This window comes from Panulirus ornatus, chromosome 24, assembly GCF_036320965.1.
Source record: "Panulirus ornatus isolate Po-2019 chromosome 24, ASM3632096v1, whole genome shotgun sequence".
Lineage (NCBI taxonomy): Eukaryota > Metazoa > Arthropoda > Malacostraca > Decapoda > Palinuridae > Panulirus > Panulirus ornatus.
Window position 1 is genome coordinate 13,425,919 of NC_092247.1, and position 7,542 is coordinate 13,433,460.

Below are 7,542 nucleotides of genomic sequence, written 5' to 3' on the forward strand. Positions count from 1 at the left end.
ACTGCTACTCCTTCCCTTGCTCTTGTCCTCTCACTAACCCCTGACTTTACTCCCAAGACATTCCCAAACCGCTCTTCCCCTTTACCCTTGAGCTTCGTTTCGCTCAGAGCCAAGACATCCACGTTCCTTTCCTCAAACATACTACCTATCTCTCCTTTTTCACATCTTGGTTACATCCACACACATTTAGACACCCCAATCTGAGTCTACGAGGAGGATGAGCATATATATATTTATTTATTTATTTATATATTTTTGCTTTGTCGCTGTCTCCCGCGTTAGCGAGATAGCGCAATGAAACAGACGAAATAATGGCCCAACCCACCCACATACACATGTATATACATACACGTCCACACACGCAAATATACATACCTATATATCTCAACGTATACATATATATACACACAGAGACACATACATATATACGCATGTACATAATTCTTACTGTCTTTATTCATTCCCATATATGTATAAAAGTTGAAAGTGCCCGCTGCTTCTCAGGCAGCCACCTGTCGGCAGGCACACAAACTTCATTGTAAACAAAGTCTGACTTTTAAACAATCCTGATAACTAGATAAATTGTCGTGATAAGACAGCAAAACTTGAATGTTAAACGTAAGCACATAAATTTTGTTACTGCTTCTTGTGTTTATATATATTTTACTTTGCTGAATGAGGTAAGATTGACTTGATTGACAGCTTCTGTGACTAGCATATCACTTGGATTACAGTTGGTCACGCCTCCCTTGTAAATGTGATATTGGTACTGATATCTTGAAATGTTTTCTTAGCTAGGCTAAGTGATTGATATCAATTCCATGAATATCTTGTAAAGACTAAAGAGCGAAAGTTATGGAATGTTGGCAGTGGTTATTTCGGCTCGTCTGCAAAATAACGTTTGATTCATACTGATAAACAAGCATCAGTGGATCAAATTAAAATGCTCATTTACCGACAAGGTTGCACCAGTGGTTCGAACGTATTTTGCCGACTTGCCCACACGTGAATGTAGTCAGTCTGTTTTCTGAGATTACCTCTGGCTAATAGTATACAAATTGATAATGTGATTTACTGAGAGTTATAGGTTTGTGCTTACAGTGTTAGCATTCCATTCTCTAGTGCGTCGTTGAGCAAGCCTCTATACCCACCCATAGTGGTTTACTTTATGGCCGTACCAAATGTGGACATGCCGCCCCAAGGTTGAAGGTGAATGGAGTTTAGATTAGGGTGAACCCATGCAGATCCAATGCCAGGCTGTCTTGTGCTGACTCATGGTCCGTTTTGAGTGGCAACTATCCTCTGGGGATGGCAGAACTTTGTACCCAGTTAATTCAGCTTGGATTAAAAGTGGTCACAGAATGTACTACTGTATGCTGGCTACCAGCATATATGGATTTTCAGCTGTATTGTGATTGCAAATTGCAATTTCATCTGCTTTTAAGGCTTAATACCATTCAGTATAATGTTCTAAATCAATGTGCAACTTAATTCTCTTCACCATATGCTTCCACTGCAGAACAAAATATTTCACTATTAATGGCAAATGTTGATGCAAAGTTAAACTGCTAAATTACCAAGTGATTTTGTTCTTTAGATATTAGTTTGTAACAAAGTAATGTCAGCTAACCTCCAAAAGGATTTTCTGATGCCGTAATGGACTGGTACCATTGGTCGAGAAGGGCTGGATGGTTCTCAGGGCCCCCTTGATTGGTATCAAGTGACAGGGACCCACTCCATTTTTTCTGACACAGACAGGTTAGACATAGCTTTTTCTCTATCCATTCTGTAAGACTCATGGTGTCATATCACACCTTACCTCTATAGAACACCATTTGCCTACTTTTTCTCTTTATCTTTTCTCTGAAACCCAATTGCCTAAGTTGTCTTCTCTACACTATCAGAACTTCAACTTTAATCTCTACCATTATTTCCACTCTAAGGATGGTGTTTGTATCTATTACAATACAAAAACTCTTATTGCCACCTAATGGATCTTTAGTTATTAGTCATTAGTCTGCCCACTTTAGAAGGTTGAAGGTATACGATTCTCACATATGTATTCTTAAGAAGCCACAACATCATTATTATTGAATGTAAATTTAAAGTATGAGGAGAACCCAAAACAAGAGGACACATTTGCAAGTTAGGCAAAAGAAAAATGTATGGAGGGATATGAGGAATTATTCCTTTGGCAACTGAATTGTGGACCATAGGGAATAGGTACGCAAAGAGAAATGAAATGAAAATGGAATTGGAAATTTCAAAAACTTGCATGATGAAAATTCTAGAGTAAAGGTTGGAGCCTCATATTTGAAACTCCTTCCCTGTGTACAAATGGGCATTTCAGTTGGTTGTTATTTCTTATTACCTAGGTAATGTATTGTTGATTTATTATCATTAAGATAACCATAGAGACAAATAGCAGGTCCAGATGCATGCCCAAGACATTTTTGTCATGTTTTAAAGCAAACTGTAGCTGATGATGTTATATAAGTTTTTCGTAATGTATTAATTTGTAGAAAGATGATTCATATTCCCTCTACCGTATTAATGAAACTTCACTTTCCAGATTAGTCATGTCTTGGTTGACAATAATAGCAGCTGTTGTATTCCCTAACATTGGGGGATTGGTTGGTGTCATCTTTACTAAAAAAAGCATCCCAGAGTGGTACAATAAGGTGGGTTGTATTTCTGATTTTAGTGAGTTTTATTCATGCTTGTGATTTTTTGTGATTGGTTATGAATTGAAGAGATCTGTGTCTTCAGTTCTTTTAATCAGAACCTTATGTAACCACATAAAATGTGGTTAAGACTATTTAACAGGGGCAGTATCTTCCTGTGGCACTTGCTTTCAATAATCTGTTGCTCATTAGATGTATTGTATTGCATGCAAAATTTAACTCCACCATCCCAAGTAGTATCTTACTCAGCTGCAGGCAGCAATATGTGTAGTTTCTCATTATGAATAGTTTATTGAATACTGAATGTCTTAAGTGCATAAGATAATGATTGATTAGAATTGAGCAAAAGCAATGTAGCTAAGACTCCTTTTTCATTGAATATATGATTGTAAACCTCATGTTTGTGTTAAGATCAATGTGATTGTATTTTTGATACCTTGATCATAAATTTCATAAATGCACTTGTTTTGTTTCAATACTACAGGTTCATTTGCATCTGAGTTCCATTGTCAACCTTCTTCCTTTTCTGATATCTTGAAAATGAATGAGTTATGTAAGAGTCAGACATCTTGCAAGTTTTGTAACAGTGTGAACCTGACAAGAGGTTCAAGCTTTTTCATTCAAACCTCAAAGTTCTGTGAATATAAAAGCACAGATTGCTTCATTTCCAGTACAGTGGCCTGGCAGGGTGATAGCTATTCTATCGTCTTGTTTTGTTTCAATACTACAGGTTCATTTGCATCTGAGTTCCAATGTCAACCTTCTTCCTTTTCTGATATCTTGAAAATGAATGAGTTATGTAAGAGTCAGACATCTTGCAAGTTTTGTAACAGTGTGAACCTGACGAGAGGTTCAAGCTTTTTCATTCAAACCTCAAAGTTGTGTGAATATAGAAGCACAGATTGCTTCATTTCCAGTACAATGGCCAGGCAAGGTGATAGCAATTCTATCGTCTTGTTTTGTTTCAGTACTACAGGTTCATTTGCATCTGAGTTCCAATGTCAACCTTCTTCCTTTTCTGATATCTTGAAAATGAATGAGTTATGTAAGAGTCAGACATCTTGCAAGTTTTGTAACAGTATGAACCTGACGAGAGGTTCAAGCTTTTTCATTCAAACCTCAAAGTTGCGTGAATATAAAAGCACAGATTGCTTCATTTCCAGTACAATGGCCAGGCAAGGTGATAGCTATTTTATCATCCTCTTTGTTTCATATGTCTGTGTTCTTTTTCTTTCGTACTTGGTTGCTATTTCAGCATTAGGAAGTTAGTATCTGGAACAAACAACGAGCAAGCCTCATTTGCTTACATCCATTCTCTAGCTGTCATGTGTGATACGCCAGTACTACAGCCCGTTATCCTCATACCTTTCATACATGTAAGATAAGAATTATCTGTTAAGTGAATGTTGGCCCAGCTCATCTAATAATAGGCAGAGGCAACATTGGTCATTCTTTCTCATACTGTACCATACTTACCTAGTAGGAGCATAAAAGTGACTGATGTTCTTTTTCAGCAAGTATCGACTGGGTAATGGATGTGAACTTAATGTATGATGATGTGAGTAGAATTGATTTTATTAATTGGCTGGCTTATTGAAAAGGCATTAAGCTCAGCCTTCCAGACATTGGTGTAGTTAAGGCATGAATATTGAGGAAGGGGCTGTTTGTTTTCTGTGACTAACCTGTTTACCAGCAGAAAGCATTTATATTTGCTGAAGTTTGTTTTGTTGAGTATGAGCTGGATATGTTATTGGGTTATGGAATATTCTTTGTCATAATGATTCAACACTGGCTAATTGGAAGATGTTTTGTTAGTAATGATTATTTGGGCCTAAGTATGTTGATGTAGGAGTTGTTTTTACAGGCAGCCCTGATTATCAGGTTATCATTGGGCTTGCATATTGCCATGTTTATGGATGTATGTATGTTTGATGGCATACTGATATGTTGAAACTAACATAGCAAAGGAATATTTCTAATTTTCTATTAATAAGATAAGAAATGTTAATTATTTTTTGGAATGCTTGGTAGATTAACATCTTGGATCCAATTATTCCACAGGTTATCCAGCCTAAACAAAAAAATTCAGCAAGTGGACCAAATTTACAATAGTTGTCAGAATGCTTCTGTGTTTTCCATGACCTAATATTGTTGATTTTTGATTCAAACATGACGTGTTTTGCTTTAGTAACTCCTCTTTTCCAGTGGAAATAGTGAAAACTGTTTACATTTTTTTGCTGATTTAGGGGTTTAATCCCAAGTGACCAATTATAGTGTAGCAAATTATAGTGTAGCAAATTATAGTGTAGCAAATATCAAGCCATGTGCATAGGAATGAATTTAAAAAAAATGTTGACCACATGTGAGCACTGGAGTCATGTCCCATCATAGGATAGTGTGGAATATCAAATATTTAGATGAGATGACTATTCAAATAATTACCATATCATTTATTTGAAGGAGTTTAGGGAAAACTGATCTGTTTTAATTCTTTGGATGTGAAGGAAGTATGGTTGTGCAACATCTTGTGAAAACTGATTTTTTCAGCACTGGAATCAGGAAGAAGAGTTAATGATTTTAATGGTGCTCACAAAAAGAAATGAGTGAAAATGTTTGAAGATCATGTTACGAGGGTAAGAAATAATCTACACCAAAGTATTAGATTTAAGATTACTGTACCATGACCAGGTGCATAGGCACCAATAATCACCCATCTGTCTTGATCCACTTTTATTTTTACCCACAACAATCTAGAATTTACTTTCTTACACTCTATCACATACTCTCACAACTGCTTAAGGAGTAGTGCTACTCCTTTTTCAGCTCTTGTCCTCTCACCAACCCCTGACTTTACTCCAAAGTCATTCCCAAACCACTCTTCCCCTTTACCGTTGAGCTTCGTTGCACTCAGAGCCAGAACATCCAGGTTTCTTTCCTCAAATGTACTACCTATCTCTCCTTCCTTCTCATCTTGTTTACATCCACACACATTCAGACACCCCAGTCTGAGCCTTTGAGGAGGATTAGCACTCCTCGCTTGACTCCTTCTGTTTCCCTTTTTAGAAATTGCAAACAAGGAGGGGAGGGATACCAGCCCCACGCTCCTCTCAACTTTAGTTGCCTTTCTATGATGCGCAAGGAATATGTTGGAAGTATTCTTTCTGTGAATAAGAGCAAGGTTATTAGGTACAGTAGGGTTGAGGGTCAAGTCAATTAGGAGGATGGAGAAAAACTGGAGGAAGTAAAGTGTTTTAGATATCTGGGAGTGGATCTGGCAGCGGATGGAACCATGGAAGCGGAAGTGAATCATAGGGTGGGGGAGGGGGTGAAAATCCTGGGAGCCTTGAAGAATGTGTGGAAGTCGAGAACATTATCTCGGAAAGCAAAAATGGGTATGTTTGAAGGAATAGTGGTTCCAACAATGTTGTATGGTTGCGAGGGGTGGGCTATGGATAGAGTTGTGCGCAGGATGGTGGATGTGCTGGAAATGAGATGTTTGAGGACAATGTGTGGTGTGAGGTGGTTTGATCGAGTAAGTAATGTAAGGGTAAGAGAGATGTGTGGAAATAAAAAGAGCGTGGTTGAGAGAGCAGAAGAGGGTGTTTTGAAATGGTTTGGGCACATGGAGAGAATGAGTGAGGAAAGATTGACCAAGAGGATATATGTGTCGGAGGTGGAGGGAACGAGGTGAAGTGGGAGACCAAAGTGGAGGTGGAAAGATGGAGTGAAAAAGATTTTTTGTGATCGGGGCCTGAACATGCAGGAGGGTGAAAGGAGGGCAAGGAATAGAGTGAATTGGATCAATGTGGTATACCGGGGTTGACGTGCTGTCAGTGGATTGAATCAAGGCATGTGAAGCGTCTGGGGTAAACCATGGAAAGTTGTGTGGGGCCTGGATGTGGAAAGGGAGCTGTGGTTTCGGGCATTATTGCATGACAGCTGGAGACTGAGTGTGAACGAATGGGGCCTTTGTTGTCTTTTCCTAGTGCTACCTCACACACATGAGGGGGGAGGGGGATGGTATTCCATGTGTGGCGAGGTGGCGATGGGAATGAATAGGGGCAGGCAGTGTGAATTGTATGCATGGGTATATATGTATGTGTCTGTGTGTGTATATATATGTGTACATTGAGATGTATAGGTATGTATATTTGCGTGTGTGGGTGTGTGTATGTGTACATTGTGTATGGGGGTGGGTTGTGCCATTTCTTTTGTCTGTTTCCTTGCGCTACCTCGCAAACGCGGGATAAGGCGAATATGTATGAAAAAAAAAAAAAAAAAATATATATATATATATATCCCACGCCGGGTTGTCTCCTGCACCAAGTCTTAATGTCTCATCTTCTTCCACTTCAGCTCACTCTGGCTGATATCTGTTTCATCAGGCCTTACCATCATGTTATTCCTTCATATCTCTTTTGACCTCTTACTGACGTTGACTATGTTTAACCCTTCTTGAGTTCCTCTTACTGTTCTTAGACTTGTTCTTTTATCCTTTTTCAGTGAATTTCATTTTGCAAAACCTTATTTGTCCAGGTTACAGAGTTTAACACAGACTTGTATTATTGATGTTATTACTCTTTGACTGGGTTTATCTGGTGAACATATAAGCCCCTGAATTATTTTTGTCTTCTTTTGAGTTTTTATATGGTCTTAATTCTCAATTGTGATAACATGAAATTTGTATCATTATCTTTGTTTTACAAGAAGAACATTTTGCTTCCTTGTTATAGATTTATATTTTCACTTGTGTCTCCTTACTGTAACAATTTGAATGGAAATGATCAAGGAACTTGTGCAGTGATAGTATCCTATCTATCACTGTGCAAGTGATAGATAGTTCTGTGAATTAAGATCC

The 7,542-nt window shown here is 38.1% G+C and overlaps 1 long non-coding RNA gene across 2 annotated transcripts; it reads left to right on the top strand.

Annotated features, from left to right (window-relative positions):
- The first annotated feature begins 501 nt into the window (after positions 1-501).
- LOC139757110 (uncharacterized) lies at positions 502-6,906 on the top strand. Of its 2 annotated transcripts, none has more exons than XR_011714505.1 (3): positions 502-618; positions 2,573-2,681; positions 5,232-6,906. It is a non-coding gene; the product is annotated as an uncharacterized lncRNA (long non-coding RNA). The 2 variants fall into 2 exon arrangements; XR_011714504.1 differs by lacking the exon at positions 5,232-6,906 and adding an exon at positions 4,746-5,225.
- Positions 6,907-7,542: the final 636 nt, after the last annotated feature.